Below are 21,401 nucleotides of genomic sequence, written 5' to 3' on the forward strand. Positions count from 1 at the left end.
GTTCGTTTGAGAAGTGACACAATGCGATAAAGGAAGTGTTCAGATCATTACATATTTACTCACTGGACTGTAAAAAAATAAAAGATAATGAGATACAGTCAGAAGAACACTATATGCAATTAATAAAGTGGGACTAATCCCCAGGTGGCACCTGTTACAATTTGATTGTAGTTATAATCAAAGAGCTTCTATGTGGAGCTTCACTGATTCACGACACCTGAAGATGTAGCTTAATTTGTGTATATTTCCAAATAGAAATTATTCCTACCAAATTGCAACAGTATTCTGAATTGTCAGGTACAGCGCTTTCAAAAAGGGAGAGTTTGTACCTCTATTCATTATTTCATGCATGCTTCAGAAATTTTAGATTAAAAAGGATGAGTTAACTCAAAAACAATGACGTAATAATAGCAGTCTGAAGAGACACTCATAGGTACCTAGATGCAATAACAGGCCGTTGATCATACACAGCTGAAAGATACCCTAATATATGCACAAATACCCAAATACAAATGACATATTTCCTAGATGAAGAATCTTGTTAAATTCAAATTAATGAGACAAATACATAGCTACTACCAAATTCAGAGAATCATAGCTAAAAAGGGTTTTGATAGCCATAAAACTTCATTTTCTTTAAAATGAAATAAAAAATTTAAAAAGTTAATTCAGTACCATTCTGGATGAAGGACTGTCCTGCTTTCACTTTTCCAGTAGGTCCTACAGGCTTTCCTGTCTCTTGTGTAGCTGTTCCAAGAATTTGATCTCTGAGGTTATGGGATCCAAGAAACCTGAAATAGTGTCACTTTCCACATTCCATTTCACAACAGTCTACCTAGTTCTCTTATACTCATCAGTTACTTTGAAGCCAAGTACTGTATGCAACATGCAGTTTCCATAGGCGTTGTGCCATATGGACATGTGCGTAACATGAAAAAAGTAGGATAAACCAAGATGACCAAGAAAGCAGCCTTTGTGGGAGATCAAGAACATTTAATAAAAGTGTCCTTGGTTTTCTGCCTGTAGCAGATCTACTGAAAACCAGAGAAGATGTGTTATAAAATATAGAAGAATTAAAGACTGCAAAAAAAGTTAGAAGTTGCGAGAGTAAAGAAACAAAGAGAAGAAAGGAGGGCGGCAAAAGTGAAGCTAACAAACCCTTACAAGTTGAAACTCAGAACTGAAAAATCTGAGTATTGCTATCGAAGTTTCAGTTTCCACTGTTTTTGCAAACTCACCTATGTACTATGTAAGACAGGTGCCACAAGACTTAAGTAGTTTGTACAGTTGTTTAAAAAATATAAAGAGAAAGCTATTTATACCAAGTCATTCTTCTGCATACCATTTCCCTGATGGCAATGTGAATTGGTTTCTGTGACAGAGTTTTGGTAGCGGGGGAGGGGGCCACAGGCCCGGCTCCTGTGAGGAGCTTCTAGAAGCTTCCCCGGCTCCAGGTGGGGACAGCCGAGCTCGTCAGTGAGAGTGGTAACACCTGTGGGGAACAGGTTTGAGAAGGGGAACCTGCAGCCAGTGAGGGGAGTGGGGTGTGAGAGGAACCCCTCTGCAGGTGCCGAGGTCAGGGAAGGAGGAGGGGATGCCCCCCCAGCCCATGGAGGGGAGCGGAGCGGATGCCCCCCAAAATGGCCGTCACTCTGTGGTAAAGCCCGCGCTGAGGCAGTCTGTGACTGAACGCGGGCCCGCGGAAAGGACCCACGCCGGGGAAGTTTGTGAGGAACTGCAGCCCGCCGAAAGGACTCACCTTGGAGAGGTTTGTGAAGGGCTGTCTCCCGTGGGAGGGACCCCACAGTGGAGCAGGGCCGAGCGAGGAGTCCTCCTCCTCCCCCTGAGGTGGACGGAGCGGCAGAGACAAGGTATGGCGGGCGGACCCCAGCCCCCGTCCCCTGTTCCCCTGCGCCGCCGGCGGGAGGAGGTGGAGAGAACCGGGAGTGGAGTTGAGGTGGGAAGGAGGGAGGGCTGGGGGGAAGGTGTTCCAAGGTTTGGGTTTATTTCTCATTGTCCTTGTTTTGATTTGATTGGTAGTAAATTAAATTGATTCTGTTTCTTCCCCAAGTCGAGCCCGTCTTTTGCCTGTGACCATAACTGGGGAGTGATCCCTCCCAGTCCTTATGTTGACCCATGAGTTTTTCTTTGTATTTTCTCCTCCCCATCCCACGGGGCGAGGAGTGAGAGCAGCCTTGTGGTGCTTTGTTGCCGGCTGGGCTTAAACCGTGACACAATGCCTGCTTATGCTACTGCATTGATTGCTCACTACTACTCTTTCTTACGAGTGTCAGGCTCCCACCATCTTGTTAGTTCTTTCACATTGTTGTAGAAGATCATCAACAGTACTGTGCGACAGTACTGCTAATGAGGCCTGCTTCACACAAAATAAAATGAAGTTATTTGTAGTCCAGATCAGTTCCTCTACTGAACTTCTGTTGCATCGCCATAAAACAAGCAAACTGAAAAAACCCAACTGGGCTGAGAAAAACAGAAGTGGTGTGGTAGGGGTGGCAGCAAATGATTGACAAAGATGAGGAGACAGGTGTGAATTGCTTTAATCCGAAATCGCTTCAAGGGAAATGATTCTGCTCTCTTAGACTGCAAGAGAAGGTAAATGACACAAAACCTCTGAAGCATAAGAAGAGAAAAAGCCAGGACTGGGGAGATCAGAGGCAGAGTGAATTTGTAAACAGAAATAGTAAGTTATGTGAGGAGGTAAAAAAATCATATGAGTAAACAGCACTGTTCTCTTACAGTTCTCTTGCTGCATGTGATTCGAGAAGTGCAGCAAAGTCTGCAGCAACTCTGCAGAAAGGGTGTGGGATGAGTAAGCAGCTTATTCAACTCAGGGGAGCAGAAGCAAATTAATAAATCTGTTGGACAAATAAAGAAATAGCCAAAGATCATAACTATAAAGCACAGAGCAAGCTAAGGATTATAGGGTTAGTGGCTAGAATCAAATTCAACACAATGTATAAAGGCAATAAGGCAAGGAAAACGTAATTCAGGAAGCGAGAAGAGAAATGCTGAGCAACTTGCTGGATATTTTTTTTCCCTGACACTAAACAAGGGCACTAATGAGGCCATATCTGAAATGTCACATTGATTTTCTGTCTGATTCATTATCTTACAGATAAATATGACTTTATGGAAAAGCTACAGCTTTGGCAGGCAGCTGGCTACATACATATCAGTAAACAAGACCAGGAAATGGGCTGTAGCGCTATGGTGTGATTATCCACACTTTAACCCTTAGCTTGCTTTCTGGCACTATAGCATCCAGGAGTTCAGTTTATTAATCAACGCTCAGCTTAACATAGCATGGCTGTGTGACTTACCTCTGTTTCACTAAGAAAATTGGTACAGACCTGCGAGAGAGTCTGTAAATTAAAACAATGCAGATCAGAAAAGCAAAAATGCAGAAGTAAAAGTTTAGGTGGTGATGCTCATTGCCTCTTCAGAGGATGCATTTCAGCTTCCACCCATGCCAACTTATTTACTCTCTCTCAGTCTATATACATTCCTGATTTCCTGGGCAGCCTTCTAGTTATGTACAAGTTCCTTTCTGAGATCCCAAATTCCTATGAACCCTTTACAAACCTTGTAAACATCTCTGTAGGGAGCATGGAGTTAGCCTTCATGCAGCAAAAGTGAAGTATTGTTTGAGCATCTGGCAACCAGGTTGTGCATACATCTGCTGGCATAAATTCCTGAACTATTGGTCCCTTAGCCAAAAATAAATAACTGCAAAATGTACAGATAGACTTTTAGAGTCAGAAATGTTTTTGGATAGATACATTTCAAATAATATAAGAATATGCCATGGTCTTTGTAAGGATGTTCTGTGCTTGTAGCAGGTATGAGAAGCTTGATAGAAACTAACTAGAAGAAACTTTGGAATTGTATTAACTGAAAGACCATAAAATTATACTGGTTTTAAGATTTAGACCACATAAAGAAAGGACACAGAACAGTTTAAGAAGAGACTTAATAAAATATCAGTTCTCTCTTCAGTCTATACACATGAATAATATTTCTTCACATCATTTTTCTGATAAGAAAACTATGTTTTCAAAATGTGAGAGTCTGTGTAATAGCACTGTAATATAGATCTTAAGTGAGTGACATGGCCTAGACATAGCTAAACTGAAATGCATAAAATATTTGTCCATGGACCATTCAACAGTGGACAGGTGTTTTAAATGCCTTGTGAAGTTGAGGATAGGACTAATATGGGGGGGGGGGGGTGGGGGGGGGGTGGTGGTGTTTTGGGGGTGGGGGGGGGGGGGGGGGGGGGGGGGGGGGGGGGGGAAGCCTGAAATTGCAGTCTGGAAAGTCTGCTTAGGAATTTCTTGAGCACAAAATAAAGACCCTGTGGAAACTGCTTTCATTAAGGCAATTACACATTCCAGGTAACTTCTAATTAAATTCCACTTAGACATGCATGAACTAATGCTCTGTACTGGCTAAATATCATCCAAGGATGACTATAAAGCAAATATATTCTGGTTATCCCATGTCTGGACTGATTGGTTTTCTATGGCTTTCTCTGACTTTACTGTCCATATTTGAATGATCCATTCATATGACATACAACTTTTGTTAGTGGGAGATGAATTGAGTCTCTTTAATAAGAATATTAGTGATTTAAAGAAAAGCTAATGCAAAAACCATTTTCCTGTATTTAAAACATCTTAAAAAATTTGATGACATTTTCCTTTTTTACTGTACAACAGCTCCTCCAGTAATTTTATATCAGTCTCGTTAATCCTTGACAAGCTGACAAGCCATGGAATTCAGCACTATTACCATGGCAAAGCCATGAAATCCTTGATCTGCTACCATGATCTATACAAGCCAGTGTATGGAAGAATTAATTAATATTAGAGTAGCGTGCAGTTATTTGAATCCCTGCCAGATTAGTTACTGCAGGTATAAATAAGAGAAGACCAAGTTTATCCATATCATCTGCCCAGAGGGTGTGTCACAGGGTCCCTGCACCTAGCTTTTAGCAAACTTACTTCTATGTCCTTCAGTGATAATGGGAGGCAGTCTGTTAGTTACAATCAAGTGCTACCTGAGGTTCCTGGATCAGATGAACCTTTTGAAGCTGCGATCTACCTCCTTGGCCCTAACGTGTTTAACATAGTAATGTATCTGCCATAGTAATATACCTGGCATATACCCACACTTTTTGTGGATATAACTCGCAAATCATCTATAAAATCAGTTCTGATAATCAGTTGCAATGCAAATTACACTACCTGTGGACACACTTACCCAAGGAGGACCTCAGCTCCCAATTTCCAGCTCTGTTTTCTGTTAGCTCCCCTACTTCAACCTCCACAGCATCAGCAGCAGTGGGGTGGTGTAGGCCATATGATGACTCACACCCAACACCTGTGCTTTTAAACAGGATCACTTCATACAAGTAAAGAAGTGTAGAAAAGTATAAAGTAGCACAAGCTCGCAACCTTAATTTCCTTTAAATTCTTACCACACTTAAATTTGGTGGGAAAGGGAGAGAATCTACTCAAGGAAAAGAAAAAAAGATACAATTTTAAAAAGGTGTGACTTCTGGGGGAAATTTATATAGAAACACATCTCTAAAATAAAATGTTTCAGCTACTTTTCCTCAAGAATGAAGGACCTAGTCTCAACTTCTGTAGTTCTTTCTTCTTCACATGAGAAATCCTACATATTTGTTAGTTCCTATACATTTTCTTTGAGACTCTAACAAATCCTGAAAGCTTCGTGACCTTTCAGCAGAAGTGTAATTTTCACCTATGACATTCATGAGCAAATGCAGGCCCTTGCTCTAAAAGAGACAGAATTAAAGCTGGTCCATAGTGTTTATTAGCTTTTTTCGGTTCATGAGAACAAAGAATAAACCAACTGCGTCCTATTTATTTTAAAATAATAGATTTCATCGATTCTTTTTCAAGAGGAATACAGTGGCTCTTTGTCAGATAATGGAGATTTAGACTTTAATTCATTAATGCCTGTAAGAGGATTTATATCTCCATCTGAAATGTGCTGCAGGGGTATAAAGTATTATTACTAAGCATATTACTACAGGTACAAGTCACATACATATATTTAAGATCACATACTAAACCAGCTGCATATGTTTATCTGGTAGAAATAAAAACACCACCTGGTTTTTCCTCACTGTTGAAAGTATTGCAGGAATAGACATACCATAGGTTATGTGACATTCATTTTTACAGCTTTTGAATTATTGCTTGGTGTCCTTTATTCCATTAAGCAGTGGCTTAAAGGCATATGATTAACATAAAACAACATCCGAAATACTATTTTAGGAAAGACAGTACTGTGTCAGCCCAGAACAATAGAGAAGTTTCATCACAGACGTTTGCTGGTCTAAACACAATTGTCATTTAACAGTGAAGTCTGCTCTGATGTGAGACTGCATAATCCTCAGGGCTGCTTCTGATTCTCTGTCTGCCTGCAACCATCTTCCTCCCTCCCTTGCTAACTACCAGCAGCCACTCTCACTTACCTAATTCTGTTCATGACCCCAGAGGAGGTCATTAGCCCCAAACTGACTATCACCTCTTGGGCCCCTGATGGTAGTCTCCAGCTTCCCTAAGACTGTTAGATTGGCTAGTGCTAGAAATGAGGAATCCACTATCTGCAGTGTGTGCAATTCCCTGCTTGCCAGGGAAATAAACAGGAGGTGTGTGCTGCTCAATGTGATTAGCACGCAACAAGAAAAGGCCCATAATAATAGGTTTTCCTAAAAAACAAAGAAAAAACAAAAGAGGAGCAGCAAGCTATCCCATCTAGTCATTAAATTAGAGAAGAGGGGAGGGCAGGGCAGGGAAAGAATCCTACTAATGCTCTGCCTTTGATTTAATTCAAATTTTGAACTAAGGTTTAGACATATTGCTGACTTACTCATATCAGAGTATATGGGTGAAACTAATGTCATATTCCTGAAATTAAGACATTACACAGAGCTGCCTCTTTATTTGACTCTTGTTAAAAAAGCTGACGTGACAATTTGTAACTATAAACTGGTGATTTCAGTATCAACTTGCTGGTATTAAACCCAGATCTCTTTCAGTCAGAGATGGTGGTGGTGTTGAGAACAATAGCTTTAACAGGAAAAACTAAATATTTTTTTACAGTTAGTATCTTACAAATATGGACAGATATTTAGGTTAACTTTTTTTGCTGAATTTAAGAATAATAGCATGAATTCTAAACCAAGCACACCTCTGAAGCTCTGAGTGATTAAAATTAGTCATGAAATGCCAGAATGACTAATTTATCGGTACAACTACTCCAGCCATATTATAACAGCTAATGCTTTTTTAAAAATCTATTGCTGTTATAAAAATCCCAGCCACTCACTAACTGTCTGTAACAATTTTTATGGATTTATTGCTTAATTAGGTTCATACCTTTATTTGACAGGGGTTATTGAACATAGCATATACTCCTCTCAAGTCAGTGTAAAAGTCTAAGTCAGTTTTTATGGGAGCCTACATTAAAGCACAATTCAGTGATAAAATAAATTGTCTTAACTCACTTCAGGGAGTTTTAATATGGCCTATTATAACAAGTAGCTATTTACCTGTTTTCATCATTTTTCCAGACATAGTTTCTGATTAAAAAAGATATGTTTTTAAACACTAAATGATGATTTTTCTCCCTCAGAAACCCATCTGCTCCTTCTCTGTGATGCTGTGGTTAAGTAACAATGTTGAATTTATGGCACCTTCCAGAGGGAAAGACGACAGATACCATGAATGTAACAATCCCATTTCTCTTCTGGGTCATGCAGAAAGGGTACACTTTATCAGCTGACTTCTAACCCAGCCTCTGCCTTCAGAGGTTAACCATAATGGAACAAAATAAATATTTTTGCAAATATGTACAAAGAGCAGAGAGAATCATCTAGACCAATATTTGGATTAGAACAAAATTATCCTTAATTAGTTGTGCTGACTTTTTCTTGTGTGGAATTTAACTATGTCTTGATAATTGAATGTCAAGTAGAATCAATAGTTAGACATCGAGCCCAATTCTGCTTGTCATACTCAACATGCATTGCTACATTGAAGTAAACAGGGTGTAGATTTGACCTCAGATGATGGCACTCCTCTCCCACCTGTGCAAATTCCCACTCGCCACATGGTAAGACCCTGTTATTCAGTCTCTCCAAAGATCCTGCAATATACTGGTGTCAGCTCGGTATATTGCCATGGGAGAGTCGCTGGCATTTCTCACTCAGCAGACATGCCTGCAATGGGAGCACAGAAACAGGTCTCATAAGCATTTCCAGGTCTCATGGAATTATTCTAGCCAGTGTGATATTTCTGGGTGGTAAAATAGTGTACTTCTCACATGAATTTTATTGGCCCTGGCATATGGAAGGAGAAATACAGATAATAAAGTTACAGAGGATATGAAGACTATGAGGCAGAAACAGAAGGATTAATGACAAACTGTGGCAAGTCTTCAAAGTGCTCTGAGGTCTCTGGTGCTTATAATGAAATCCAGTCCTGCTGAGGGCACAACAAAACACTTATGCCTCACTGCAACTTTGTTTGGAAAGCTTAAAACAGTTTCTTATGCTTCCCTTAGCATGGGCATGAATTTCTCACTTCGATGCATAGTCTAGAAAGACGTATTATTTTTTTTAAAGCTGGGTGAGAAAAAAGAGCCGAAGAAACCAATTTAAATAATTTTGCACTTTAAAAAAACCACTGAAAGTGCTTTGAAATCTCCAGCCTAAAAGAAAAGATTTCTATAAAGTCAATAGAAGTAGCAAGCAGTTTCAGTGCAAAACAAATGTGAGCAGTTTTCAACACAAATCTAATATTTGGAAATAGGAATAACTGAAAAGAGGGAAGAATGGTCATAACTACACCTAAACAAATATTTTTGGGAATAAATTTATCTGCCTACAAAAAAGGTAACCAGGATGAAAACTCACCAAATTTCAAACAGATTGTTTCTTAAGTTTCTTCAGATAGATAGAGGTCCTTGGGAAGCAGAAACATTTAGAAAATTGCTATTGTTGTGCAAACATCGGGGCTTGCAAAACACTAAGGAAACAAGAATTAAAAAAGTCATACGTTTCACTTCAGAAACTGTAAGCAATTGAAAAGATTGAATGAGACTTGCAGGTAACAAGGATTTCAGAAGAACCTACAACAGACTAATGGTAGGTAAGCTACTGGACTGGGTGTTTGAAAAGTGGTATTTGAAATTGTGACACTAGGCTAGACTGCCTCTCCCCTTGGAAACCAGGTTTGAGGGCAATATTTTCATTAATCTGCTGGTAAAGTTTTTCCAAAAGTAAGCCAGAGCAACGTAACTGTTGTGGTTTAACCCCAGCCAGAAACTAAGCACCACGCAGCTGCTCGCTTGCTTCCCCCCACACCCAGTGGGATGGAGGAGAGAATCAGGAAAAGAAGTGAAACTCGTGGGTTGAGATGAGAATGGTTTAATAGAACAGAAAAGAAACTAATAATGATAACACTAATAAAATGACAACAGTAATAATAAAAGGATTGGAATATACAAATGATGCACAATGCAATTGCTTACTGCCCGCTGCTTGACACCCAGTTAGTCCCCCAGCAATGATCCCCCTGCCTCCACTCCCTCCAGTTTATATACTGGGCATGTTGTCACATGGTGTGGAATACCCCTTTGGCCAGTTTGGGTCAGCTGCCCTGGCTGTGTCCCCTCCCAGCTTCTGTGCTCCTCCAGCCTTCTTGCTGGCTGGGCATGAGGAGCTGAAAAATCCTTAACTTGGTATAAACACTACTTGGCAACAACTGAAAACATCAGTGTGTTAGCAACATTCTTCTCATACCTAGCTCAGAAACATAGCACTATACCAACTAGGAAGACAATTAACTCTATCCCAGCTGAAACCAGGACAGTAACAACAGCCTGTTAGGGCCTAGGCTGTATTTCTGTCTCCATATGGAGAGGATCCTGGAATTATGAATGCAAAGACCTGGCTGTTTCACTCCCTTACAAGCTCCCCTCCTGGAAGCTCCTAGTTCTCTTCTCCTACAACTGTACATAACAGGCAAGATACTTTTTCTCCCCTACCCCAGCCACTGTGCTCCATGCCTGCCATACTCTGTTTTCTACATCCATCCCAGGCACCGACAAGAAAGCATGAATTTATTTACTGCTACGAATATTGGTAGTCATGAAAGTATGAAGGTGCTACAGAAAAAAATAGGCCATGTTAGCATAATGACTGTACAAAACAGGATGAGCCTAGTGTTGCTACTGCTGAAGGGGACTAACACTCACTTTGGTTTCATCAACATTTTTTTTTTCTACCTTCACAATTTGGTATTCAGTATCATTTATCAGTTTGTGTGGAGCCCTTTGAAGATGCAATAGATCGCAGAGCCTCAAACTGCACCGTGTCAGTTATGGTTACATGTCTGAAAATAAAATTCCAAATGATTTTTTTTTTTTAGTAATTTGCAGTTAGCACTGATGCCTGATAATTATAAAGGGTTTTACACAGAGGTGATTAAGTTTGGCCTATATAAGGGCATTAGAAAGAAATCATACCTGGAGCTTATCTCTGTTAGAAGTGTCCACTGACAAGAGCATGGACTTGTAAGTCTATATCCATATGACATGATCACATCAAGACTAACATCCTAATAAAATAAAATTTTAAAAGGTCATGAACAACAAACATCTTTAAAGAGAGAACTGTAGTAATTTAAAATAGATGGAGCCTGCTTAGTACCCATTCAAATGCAGAAACACTGCACAGCTTTCAAACCACATCTTAGTTGCTTATCCAGACATTCCTCATGTTATTTGCTGCACAGAGGGAAAAAAAATATATACGAGAATAAGTAGTGAAATTAGCATATGTTTTCTCATGATGGAATGTCCATGAGCAAACAGTTATTCCTTAGAATTTGTTTGTTGGGCCATACATAATATATTTTTTATTTTTAATTTGCAGATTGATGACAGTTTTATATGGCATCTGCCCATCACAATTGCTCAGGTAGATACATAAAGTTGTATAATATTACTTCTAGTTCTTGACTGGACAAGTACATTTATAGAGCTGATGAAACACTGAATCCTTTAAATGGAGAAAACAGACAAATGGCATTAGAAACGAAAAAAAAGAATAAATCTCTCTTTCCCATTGTGGTCCTTGCTTTAGGCAGGATTCCTTGAAAAATTAGACTATTGCAAAATTTATTGACTATGTTAGAAGTTTAAATTTAATTTTGTCTCATCACATTCATATAAAGTAATTCTTCATGTCTGGTCTTAACTGCAACAATGAAGCTAGATGCTTGTGTGATTTATTTGGTTGTCTAAACTCTGTGTCCTGGTTTCAGCATAGAGAACAAGGGCTTCGGAGCCCTTGTGGCGCACGTTTTATATTGTTTCAGTACACATGAATTTAAGACAAAATATCAGTTGCACATGAAAGTTTAAAATTTACCCTCTACGATCGTATCTTTATTCAAAATTTATTGGAGAGCATATATAAATTTGGAGCAAATATACCTAAAGCACATGGATAATTTTTGTGAATACTCCCAGACAGTTTTTATGTTAGGAGCTCAACATTGATTTATTCTTTCAGGGATACTCTTTCTGACCTGCCAGACCCCAGCATTCTGCTTTCAAAACTCCCTCAGGATCTATCTACACACTTGACCCATCTTATTTGGGAAGCCATAATCTTTTATGCTTGGCTCCCAGAGCTCTTGAAGCCAGAAGGGACCTCTCTGGCTGTTTCATCTGTCTGCCCACATAGCACAGAAGCGTCCACCTGTCTGCCTTAAGACCATCACTTTCATCTGAATGGTAGCTTCTCTTTTATAAAAGACACATAATCCTGAAAGCCAAAATAGACTGTAAAAGTGAGCATTTGTCAATGATGGTTAAAGTCTCTGGCTCCTTTAAGCCTCGAGCAAATTATTTAATCAGAGGATCCCAGCACTGCAGCTGTTCTCTAGGAACAACCTTATTTTCTGTCACTACACAATCCAGAATTTGCTGTTCCTTCTTTCATACCGCTTGAATAATTTCCACTGGACACATTTTAATTCACCTCGCAGCAAGCAATAAATGCCTTTATACCACCTCTCATGGTGGGTTCTGCATAGCATGATACATGGTAGGAAGTACAGTACAAGAACCACCTTATTTCCACAACGCCCAGCACTTTCTCAAAGGGCAGAAAGCTTCTCCTGATCTTCAAATACTCCCTTTGGTGTCAGGGTGGGAAGGGGTGGATAACTAGCAGGGGTGTCCAGTGTATTTATGTGGTGTATCTCCATGCAGTATGCTTAAGGGGCTACTTTTTCTTTCGCTAGCTGGCAGGAGCCTTTGTTTTGCCTTATGAAGCATCTCAGAACAAGTGGAAGGAGCAATGCCACCAGGGAAAGGGGCTGGAGTTGGCAGTAAGGCAAGTGTAGCTGGTTCATCTACACTGTCAGTAGCTGCTGCGAGAGAGAAAAGAGGTTTTACTCTGCCATTTATTGAATGCTCTAGCTATTATCTTGGATTACTTTTAGACATGTTAAGCATTATCATGGCCTTGAAAAGGATAATGACTGCACTAAATCCTCACCTTCCTTTTTTTCCATTCGTGAGGTTATTTACATGATTATGGCATTTAGCATTTAACCCAGTTATAGACTGAAGGTACATGCCCTTGCTGTGTAACAGGAACAGACAGAAAACAGCAGTCTAGAGAATGATTTTACACTAGAAAGAGTAAGAGCACATGCTAGCCTGGTAATGTGAATCTCACTTACCCCACAGTATGGGTTTATCTCATAGCTTTTCTGCAATATACTTCAGCCACACCCGTGAATGCACACACCATCCCTACAGACTTGAAATGTATTGAAGACAATATTTGGTAAGACATTGACATTTCACTTTCTTCAGTTTGCATTTCTCATTCATGTAACCCACAAATTATCCTTCTAGAAAGGACAATTGTTGTCTATAACCTTGTCCTGGTTTTGGCTCGGATAGAGTTAATTTTTTTCCCAGTAGCTGGTATAGTGCTATGTTGTGGATTCAGTATGAGAAGAATGTTGATAACACACTGATGTTTTCAGTTGTTGCTAAGTAGTGTTTAGTCTAAAGTCAAGGATTTTTCAGCTCCTCATGCCCAGCCAGCAAGAAGGCTGGAGGGGCACAAGAAGTTGGGAGGGGACACAACCAGGGCAGCTGACCCAAACTGGCCAAAGGGGTATTCCACACCATGTGACGTCATGCTCAGCTTATAAAGGTGGGGGAAGAAGAAGGAAGGGGAGGATGTTCAGAGTTATGGCGTTTGTCTTTCCAAGTCACCGTTAGGCGTGATGGAGCCCTGCTTTCCTGGAGATGGCTGAACACCTGCCTGCCCATGGGAAGTGGGGAATGAATTCCTTGGTTTGCTTTGCTTGCATGCACAGCTTGTGCTTTACCTATTAAACTGTCTTTATCTCAACCCAGGAGTTTTCTTGCTTTTACCCTTCAGATTCTCTTCCCCATCCCACCAGGGGGGAGTGAGCGAGTGTCTGTATGGTGCTTAGTTGCCAGCTGGGGTTAAACCACGACAAACCTGTATTATAAATTTCACTTATTATGTCATCTGCTAAGGTCATCTGTAATTCAGAAAACTGTACAAGATTCAACCAGGAAGCAAGATCTACCTGTACCAAGTTCCTTAAAAGTATATAACAAGCCCATATCTCCAAAGAGCTCACGGATAGACGGGATTATAAATCTAAAGACATCATGAATAAGAACAGCTATGAAATAGGGGACCATCAGGTAAAACAGTGAAGTGTACTTGTAATGTGTTCACAAATAGATACGACGTTAAGCATCATTAATTAATGACTGGATTTCAAAATACTTCTAGGTTTTTGGGCAAAATGAGCTATATCTTTAAAGAAGATGTTCATTATTAAGTGTTGAAAATCTGTAAGCAACAAAAAATAGTATCATCTACAAGATAAGCAATTTTATCACTAATTAAAGGAAAGGTAGGTAAACCTTTAAGAGTAGAACAGATGTCTGTTTTATTCTATGCCTTAGAAAGATTATTTGATGAATGATAGAACTGGGAAAACCATATCTTAGTATTATCATTGCTTGTTGTAAGTACAGCATCGATATCATTCCTTGCTTACAGTTGTTGACATGTTTACACAGTTCATTGTGATGTTCTGGAAGATCTCTCAAAAAGCAAACTGAAGAGCTTAAACAAACACACATTAGAGTCAAGGAAATTACGAGAACATTTTGTGGTTGTGTTTTGGGGACTCGGGGTTATTTTTCTGCAAGAGAAATCATCTGCTTTTTGTCAGATATGTAATGAGTAAATTCACAGTAAGAACACGATAAAAATCTTTCTAATCTAACAACTAAAAAATACCCTTGATAATAACTGAACAACTGTTAATGAATTCATTAGCATAGAACAAAGGAAAATATATGAATAAACAGCATGACATTAAAAAGCGTTAAAATACAACCTTATTCAAAGATGCATCCAGCTAGTCTCTTGGTGTGTTACCGAGTAAATCAATAGTGATGAAAGAAGAGTCCCAAAGAGCCCACACTTGGCATTTGGAATACATTTTTTAAAATCCATTTTTGCATTTGAAATGTTTTGTTTAGGTCATGGCACAGACAGTATCTAAGAGTCTTTTAATGATGTAAGACTGAGGCCCTCTTGCAACTGAAATACAGAATCTGCTGATGGTGGAGTGGTGTTTCTCTGAAGGGAATCGGGCGGTCTAGGCCAAATAATGCTGCATCACGTGGATACCACTCACTCATACAGATTTGTCCAAGTAGAGAACTACAGAATCCCATTTCACTTAATTCACATAGCAATGAGGTGTGAGCGGACAATTCTGCCCTTGGTATTACACAGCAAACTGCATTTCATGCCCACTTTGTTTATATTTCTGAAATTCTGCCACACACATACTTCATTATTGTTCCTTACAATATAGTACTTAGGAGAGGTAGGACCCTATTTATCTTGAGTAACTAATGAAAGTGCTTTTGATTTGAAGTATCTTGAGATATGCTGTTTTGTTGAAGTTATTGTGCAAGTTCCAGTTTGTTCCTGATTATTTTATTAACAGCATCCAGTCAGTAGACACAATTACCTGGGATCTTTTCCCAGCCCTCAAGTAGGAAGCATCAGTGTCAGGACTTGCCTAAATGCAGCAGCCAGCCATTATGATCAATGAGGAATGAAGCAAAATCAACTGCTTGTGAATGGCATATCTGAGCAATCTATGCCAAGGTTTAGAAGGTAAACAGAAGATAAAGTAGCATGATCCTGCCAAAGAATACCAGCAAATGTTTATACTTCACCTTTTACTCTAATTCATGGGCTATAAAAGGTCAGCAGCCTGTTTGCACATGGGAAGCACTTCTGTTCTGCGGGTATCTATTCAATATTGCAGGCTCTGAAGGTGCCTTTTTCCTATCAGTAAGCTGCTATTTTCCTTCTCCAATAAAGACTGAGGACAAAACATCTGAAAGTGTAGATTTATTATTTAAACTCTAGGGGAAAACAGGCTGCTGCTTTTAAATGTGTTCTAATTAGGGATGACATTTTCAGTAGAATTTACAAATGTACTTGTATATGCATGCATGTATACGTATAAATATACATATATGCACTCCACACAGGTGCTATGCAAATCAAATTATGTTGTCATATAATTGTAAGTATACATGGACATACATGACAGTATTATTTGCTTTGCCCAACAAAGAGTATTAAAGACATAAGGGTGTAAAGAGTGAGAGGGTGTGCCTAGTCATCTGCCAGCCAACATACATCCATCATTCCAGAAATTCAAAGAGAAAAAAAACGTAAAAAATTTCTCCTTCCATCCAGAAGTAGCAATACAGTTGGCCTGCCCTGAATGCAGAAACTTGGCAACACAGGGAGGCTGTAGGAGATTTATTCACTCTTCCTGAGGGCTACAAAGGTCAGAGAGAGAGTAATTTCATCTGAATCAGCCAGTAGCTAGGAAATGTTACCTTAGACTTGCCTTAAGAGAAGCAAGATGTAATTTTTTAAAACCTCCTCTTGTCCACTGCGGTGTGTGCTTGTGCATAACAAGCAAAGCACAGAATTAAGTGATAAACCTTTTTTTTTTTCCTAATAATGGAGCTGTGTCCTTTTTATGAATCCCTGTTTTTTCCTATGCTGCACTGACTCTGTCATGAAGAAAGCTTACCATGGAAAAGCATTAGTCTTTTGTAACCTTCCGAAAGGCAAGTTTCTATTATCATGCTGAGAAACCCAAACTTTTACCACATCTGACCTTGAGATAAGGAATGTGAAAGGTGGCAATAAGAAAAACTTACCATGGAATACAGCTCCCATAGAAATGCACAGTGGTTTTACTTCCAACAGCACAATTGGAAAGCCAGACTACTTCTGCTGGCTTTGGAAAACCTCACCCAAAATACAGATTCCGGTAAAACAAACCAGCAGTCAAATAAGTGAGAAGATACTGATTCCCTTGTACCACTGAATGACTTCAATACAATTTTGTAGCAAAGCGCTAGTGGTGAACCAGGCAGATGAATTATATGTGTATGTACACACTGAGTTTATTGGCTGGAGAAAAAAACCTAACAAATTATTTGAAACACATTCTTTTGCTTTGTATCTGTGTGAAATACCAGTCTTCACAGAACTAAAATTTTGAGTGTAAACTGCCAGAATTCTTCACACAAATTATTCACAGTTGATAATTTCACTGTCTCTGATACCAAGAACAAATGACACACTTTAAAAAACCTGCAGCATAATATGAGCCAAAAGAGTGACACTTCCAGCAACAAAATCACTGATGGTCTCCTAAAGACTGTTTGGCTAGCCCCTTAATGCTATTCCCACCAGTACATCCTCTGAGAGGGGATGCCAGCTTTCACTGGACAGGTCACCTAGTTGGCGACAAATCATTGCACCTCAGCCCAACTTGCAGATTTTTTTCAACTCCATTTTAAGCAGCTTTGTCCAGAAGGCCAGTGCTGTCATCCAACATGTGCAATGAAGCAAATGATAAAAGGATGGTATGACCGGACTGAGTGATGAGTAGAGGTCAGTTTGTACTAATGGACAGTATTTGTGCAGACACTGGAAGCTTGTCTCTATCGCTCAGTAAATCAGAAGATATCGTTGGAGGAACAAAATCAATTCTCAACACAAAGTTCCTAGAAACAGTTAAAAGTTCAGTTTTTTTCCCTCCACTAGCTACTTTCTTCTGTATTTTCTACAGTCCTTAAGATTTCAGTTCATAAGTATCAAATATTTTCCTTGTCATTTTGTACTTCCAAAAGTTCAGCTTGCTACATTGACTTGATTTCAGCTCTTGCTATCATTAGTAAGGACAGAAGTGTTACAGCTAAGAAAAGGACTGCCAGTTTGCAGCCACATATTAGCAGAGGCCAAAATTGGGGGTTTGGCCAGTAAAAGGCTTTTAAATTACTATTTTCTAACACAAGGTGTACTTCAGGTCCAGAATAGAAGCCTGTCCTAGCCTGTTCAAGATGACTTATTCAGGTGAAGTAGAATCCTGAAGTCAGTAATAAAATTCACACTTATTCTAATGTGAGTAGGATTTCACTGATAATGAGTGCTGGAAGTATCATAAGTAAATATACTCTTCTAAGATTTCCCATCAACTCATCAGCACAGGAGGGTTAAGCAGCTCAGATAAGTATTCAAATGGTACTGGCTGCCTAGCTGGATAAAATCTGAATTCTCTGCAGGGAAAAGAAATATAATAGATTAAGTACATACACTTGTCTCTAGATTGAATTAGGTACAATATTACGATGAGGTGATATATAGCAACTGAAACTCCACTCCTATGCGGTGCAAGGATAACAAAGACTGATGAAGTAGCATGGTACTAAGTATTAATCAAGGTTAATAAAACTGATTCCACTGTACAGATACAAATGATAAAGAAATTTAGGTGGAACACATTTTCTCCTCATTAGAGCTCACGTTAATCTCTGCACTTTTTTGAAAAAAAAAAAAAAAATTAATAACATGGATAATCAATAAACTAACTATATAAAAATGAGCCAGAAGCAACTGTTCAGTGAACTTTCAAAGAATGCTTTGCACAACATTTATGTTTGGCAGATCACCAGACAGCTACAGCCATCAACACTGAGAAACTGTCAACATCAAGCTTAAAGAATTAAACAGCCCAAATGCACCAAACTCTGTTCTTTGAAGGTTTATTAAACTTTAAATAAGTTCACTGGAAATTAGAAATCCCTTTTTTTTTTATCTTTTCTGTGTCATGCTCCCAGACAAACGTAAAACTCCACCTTTTAAAGGCAGGTTTACTAAACAGCACTGCTCCACAAAGTTAGTTGCACTAATTTCACTCTACCATGTGTCCATGCAGTAATTGTGACTGGGATCCTGAAGAGCCCACCTATTCCTAAATGCAGCTGCATGTCAGGGAGGTGGAACATGCTCTGTATCTCACAGCATCAGTTCTTCTCTCTCCTCTGTCTCTTTCTTACTTACCTGACTTTCTCTAGAGCTATGCAAACTTCCTCATTGAAGCAGATAATCTCAAACAAGAATTAATATCCTCTGTTGCATCTGTTTGTGTGTATTTATGATGTGGTGTCCGATGTTCCTCCTGCCTCAAGAAAATAAAACAAGTCTGAAAGCCTAACTGGTACATAAATCTAATGTGCTGAAATGAAAGCCTATCATGAGAGGACTCATCAAGAAAAGCTGATCCCACTGAAGTCAGTAAGAGTGTGCCCTGCGCTGCACCAAGAAAATCATAAGCGGCATTTTAGGTTTGCACAGGAAATGTTGCTTTCTGTTGATTTAAGGCTAGGTTTACCTTAAGGCAGGGCTATCTGTAGGTAAACTGTATTCAGTCTGATAAGGCTCCAGCAATACAGTGGCTCTTGCATTGCTGAAGAACAGTGTTTCTGTTTTTTTCCTGTGAACTGTCAGACTGCAGTTGAAGGGCACTGTTGGCTGCATTTCATGGATGGAAAGAGAGCATACAGAAAGAAATCTGGTAATGCTAGAGGTGGCATCTTGCTTCCTACTGATCAGACTTTAGTAAAATTACCAGATCTCCATCAAATCACACTGTTCCCTCAGTTAAAGCTAATTGCAAACCCTTGTCCAGGAATGCAGATTATACCCCAATGCTATCATAATGGACTCGTACCAGCATCTAAAATTAATGATAATATATCATGTTCAGTGCCAGAAAATTTTAATATTACCATGGTAACAGTTATAGGCCTTCTCAGAACCACTAATTGCTACATCTACTTGGTTTATTATCTATTCTCTTGAATTTAATTTTTTTTCAGCATCTTGTATACAGATCCTGAGATCTGACTGAAGTGCATAAAATTCATTTCTGCATGTGCAGTCATTGAGAGGTCCCTCCTTTTATTCCAGATGAAATCTTATCTCCGTATGAGTCAGTGCCAAAATTAATGTTAAGTTCATTGTGACTTTGAATTTCAGTGCTGGACTAATTATGCACAGGATGCTGGCCTTTCTGAAGTATGGTGTAAACTACAGAGCTAAAAGTGATGATTTACAAGAATTTGGCTGGGGGGGGAGGGAAACAAAATGTAAAAAACCAGGAAGCAAACATGGTGTTTTGGAAGTTTATTTGTTTGGTCACTATAGCCCAGAATTTATTTCATCACTTGTACCTTAATATTGGTTTGTTATGCTAAAAAAATGAAAACTTTTAGCTGCTTCTCAAATGAAGGGGGAATGTTCCAACATGCATTTTCAGCCATTTTGGTCTGGGTCTCTTGGAGGTACAGAGGTTATCCAGGACTAGAAAATCTGTTTGCGCTGAAGTAATGTTTGCATTAATGAGAATCAGCCCAATCTGACTGGAGAAAATAACTTCAAAAATGTCCACAGCTTGGTACTACTAATTTCAGTAATGGCAAAGTAAAACTGAAAAATTTTCCTAAGAAAAACTAGGTAACATCTCATTAGCAAAGTAAAAACTGTGTTAAGGAGCATCTCCATACTGTAAGCACTATATAGTCTGTATTACTAGATGCGAGAACAACTTCAGCTAAAAAAATTACTCTGTAAGATGCTGCCCCTCTAAGCAGTTCAGATGTATGAGTGTATTAGAAATTTAAGACCTGTTGGCTTCAAGCCATCTCTTATTTTCAATAAATTGGATAGACACAGAAGGCAGTTTCACCTTTCGCTAACCTACAATGTTTCTTGCCCTCTCTTGCAACCTCAAGACAGTGAGCCTTCTGCTGTCTACTGTAAATCATCCGACTTTCTGCATTCATTTTCAGAAGAACTTTTAAAGATCATACCTTTCATCATCACACACATTATTTCAGTGATTAAGTACCCTTATGATCCAGAACCTGTTACTAAAAGCTACTAGAGCATTTAAAAGTGAGTAATTTGAAGGAAAGCTATAACAACATAGTCACTCAACAAAGGCTTTTATTCATTTAATTGGGAGATTTCCTTATTTTGCATGTTATTGGGGTACAGAAATCAAATTCAGTTTGAGAACAAGTTATAATGTAAGTAAACTGACAAAGTAGTAATGAAAACAAAGCATTTCAAGTCATAGTATGTAACAGCATTTTATCAGGTGGTTAGACAGACCTATGGATTTTATTACAGATTATGTCCCTAACCATCATTTATCTTTAGAAGTGTGATGAGCTTGTTTCATTATTCTATACTCTGACTATAATGGTTTGCTCTTTTCTTTTTTAATGCATTCTCAGTTTTTTATTGACTTATACAATGGATACAGTAGCTCTCCTGATTTCGTATCTAGTACTTCTTTTTTCCTAGGGACTGCCAGGATAGTCATATGTTGCTTTCTGTGAGACTTAAACTCTTTAATTATAGACTCACATTTAGAGAACGCTTCAGGCCTGATTGATTAGGATTTTTATCTCTACAACAGTGTTGTGATTTGATAAAGATAGGATACACTGATGCAGAAATAAGAAATGGAAATTAGCCCCTTAGATGCTGATATCTGGCAAAGAGAAGTTACCTTTTATACATATCAAGTATTCAGCTTCTCCTCTCATTCTAATTAGATGGCCAACATCATCTTATGCTAAAATTTTTGTAAGTAAAATGTCAAATAGGTAACTTTCAAGTTTTATAGCTGTGCATTACCCACAAATGATTAAAAAAAATATTATTTAATCAATTAAGTATTAATAAAAGAATAGCTACCATGAGATGGTGTTGTTCATTGGACAGAGGAAATGGGAAGTAAGAGAAGAACGTATAAAAAATAAATGAAACTTATGAAGTGTCCCTCAAAGTACACATGGAATTA

General features: G+C 38.8%; 1 long non-coding RNA gene across 1 annotated transcript; it reads right to left on the reverse strand.

Moving 5' to 3' along the window:
* Positions 1-6,015: 6,015 nt before the first annotated feature.
* Positions 6,016-16,509, reverse strand: LOC115340175. The gene is made up of 3 exons (XR_003922953.1): positions 16,399-16,509; positions 8,972-9,083; positions 6,016-8,275 (listed from the first exon to the last, which is right to left on the reverse strand). It is a non-coding gene; the product is annotated as an uncharacterized LOC115340175 (long non-coding RNA).
* Positions 16,510-21,401: the final 4,892 nt, after the last annotated feature.

Source organism: Aquila chrysaetos, chromosome 4, assembly GCF_900496995.4.
Source record: "Aquila chrysaetos chrysaetos chromosome 4, bAquChr1.4, whole genome shotgun sequence".
In the NCBI taxonomy this organism is placed as follows: domain Eukaryota; kingdom Metazoa; phylum Chordata; class Aves; order Accipitriformes; family Accipitridae; genus Aquila; species Aquila chrysaetos.